This window comes from Natator depressus, chromosome 9 (genome assembly GCF_965152275.1).
Source record: "Natator depressus isolate rNatDep1 chromosome 9, rNatDep2.hap1, whole genome shotgun sequence".
NCBI classification, from domain to species: domain Eukaryota; kingdom Metazoa; phylum Chordata; order Testudines; family Cheloniidae; genus Natator; species Natator depressus.
The window spans coordinates 3,031,564-3,034,518 of record NC_134242.1 but is presented as its reverse complement, the minus strand read 5'-3'; positions in this window follow the sequence as shown (position 1 = coordinate 3,034,518).

The window sequence follows — 2,955 nt, the reverse complement described above, 5'->3', positions numbered from 1 at the left end:
ACGGCCTCTCTGACAGCAGTCAGAATCAACTGTGGCCTTACGCACACGCGCTCTCCCCTGCCTTGCTGATGAAGGCCATTTTATACCTCTGCTAATATTGTCTGATTTTCTGTAACATGTTAACCACATGTCTCCATCATGGCAAACATTTTCTGTCACCTGTTTCATTTGGCAGCATTTCTTAGGCCAGGCTCAGATGCGGTTACATTTAACAGGTCAGTTTGGTGTTTTGAATCACTCAGTACTATTCATATGTCATTAGGGAAGACCCTAAAGCATTCCATAATATATGCACAGTTTGTGATGAGCCCAAGTCGCAGAGTTGAGATCTGGATTTAAAGTTTGACCTCCCTCATTCTCTAACCTTCCCTCTTCTCCCTCAATCCCCCAAGAAAACAAACATTTGGCATATTTGAAGCAAAGGTTTTGTTTTAGCCTATAAGTGCCAGCTATGAAATTTGGATCTGTGTCCTGGTTTGGAGTCAGAATGGTCTTCCCCCAAAATATGGGGAACCCCAGCTCTGGCCCATGTCTCTATCATTTGCTTCTGAAATGCACCCGCTTCTGAAGTGGATCTGGCAGCTGTTTAACAGCATATAACAACACTACAAACAGCTGAGGACAAGACATATGCTACTGCATTTGAAACTGCAGAAGGAATTTAGGGCAGCCAAATGTAGTTACCCAAATCTGAATTTGGCCAGGACACTTAAGCTAACGTTTTAAATCAGGAACTGGGTAAACTGGTGTTTCTTTGTATTAATACAAGTAAAGGAATAACTTCAAGAGGAACTCCAAAGCTTCTACTCTTCTACTCAGCAACAGTAAACACATGAAAGACCCTCCCCATCCCCTCACAATTAGTAACCTTTTATCCTCTGATCTTCCAAACCACCACCTGTTCTGTGGCCATTCTGTTTACATGGTTGGATTCCTGGCATGCACCTGATATGTTTCATCAGCGCAGCAGGTGCATTCCGCAGGACTCACCTGGAAACTTTCCACAGCCATCAAGTGGTTACCCTGCTTGTTTACTGGAGAGTTATGGAAATGTTGCTCCTGACCTGACAAGGTATTTGGGGGAGGGAGCTGAGGTAGCAGGGAAGAGTGGGACTTTTGTATGCATGCCAGAACAAATCCAGTCTGAAAGGGACATTGACTTACCTGTGCAGTCCATCGTGGGCGATGGATGGTTGTCTATTTCCTGCTGAGGAGTGTATCATAGATCTGTTTTAAGACTGCTTGGGGATTTGAGGTTGGAAGATCCTATTAATAATGCATGGTGAGGCTGAATTAAAGTAATAATTGTCCCCACAGAGTGTACTACATTGAAATAGTGGTGCAGAAAGCGATTCCTTCAATGAGCTTATTCCTTTTAGTTTCATCGTTGACGTAGTTACCGTTCGTTTATTTGACAGCTTGGTTCCTTTGCATTTGTGATTCATTAAGGGCCGAATGCTGAGCTCAAGCAATGGGGCTGAGTGCAGGGCTTCCTGGAGAGCCAATGGAGGCAGTCGACACTGCTTCAGCTGCCACAAGACAACAGCCATCTCCATGGTGTTGCCCCTCACCCTCTCAAATGTACACTTGTCTGGGGCATGCAAGAGGGGGAGGGGTGCCGGTGACATAAGGACAGCTTGCCCCAGTGTCTTCCCGGCCCTGTGCCCATCATGCAGGACAGGAGGTACCTGTGTGTGGAGCAGATCTAGGGACCCATGTTTTGCAGCATGTTGACAGTGACTGAGAAGAACCAAAAAGTGAAAACTAAAAACTAAACAGAAACCAATTTATCTGATTTCATGGGCTGAGAGGAGAAAAATGCAAAAAGTAAACAGAGCTCATAAATAAATCCACAACCCAGATTCTATGTTTTCACATTCTCAGGGCTTGTTATTAATACAGGAAAGGACATTTCTCATTGCTTTTATTTTTTAACCAGTTGGGTTTTTTCCCATATAGGTTACAGAACAGACTGTGAGTGCTCTGTGCTGCCATATCTCTAAGATATTACCTTGAGAAGATTACTTAGGCTGCAATTCCAGAAAGCACCTTAGTATGTGATTAAAGTTAAGCATATGCTCTAGTGCTCTCCTGAAGAGGGCTATTAGATTGTGACCTCTTTGAGACCAAGAACAACTTTTTGTTATATGCCTGTATAGTACTCGGTGCAATCGGGCTGGCAGTTCTAGGGTATGTCTACACTACAATGTAAGCCCGGAGCCAGGCTCAGGCTTGAGCCGAATGCCGCCCCCCCTTCTTCCACACACACATCGCTCAGACTCAGGGGTCTGTGTGTGTGTGCACCCAGGGTTTGAGCCCTACTGATTTGCAGTATAGACACATTTCTCCCATGACTCGGGTCCTCAAAAAGTATCCCACAATCCTGTGGGTCAACTTCCGATATCCTCTCTATCCCCAAACTCTCCGAATGACTCCAGGGAAAAGGGAAGCAACCTGACTTGATGCAGTGCAGCTGCTCAGCAAGTCAGTGTTTAACCCTTCCATCGTTTTCTGACCGCTGGGCTGCAAACACCCCATCAGAAAACCTTTTATGTTTGCAATGGAGATAGAACAGAAGAAGCCTTTTCCAAAACACACTGCTTCGTGACATGGGAGCACAGCCAGGTTTACCAGAGTGTGGTAAATTTCTGTTGTGAGGCTAGCAAAACAGTGGACTTTCCTAAGAGTACCAGGAATGATCCCACATCCCAGCAAATAGCAAAGAAGCTGGCAGCATTGGAAATGTACTGGACCAGTGACCAGTACAGGAAGCGAATTAAGCCACTAAAGACTGAATACAGGAAAACCAGGGAGCAGAACCACACTTTGGGCAAAGTACTGACATCATTCCCATTTTATGAGGAGTTTGGCTGGGTGGCGGGCACCTGACAGCCCTGCCTAGGCAAAAGTTGTTAAACAGGTCTATCCTAAACAAAGGAATGTGTGTTTACCTCA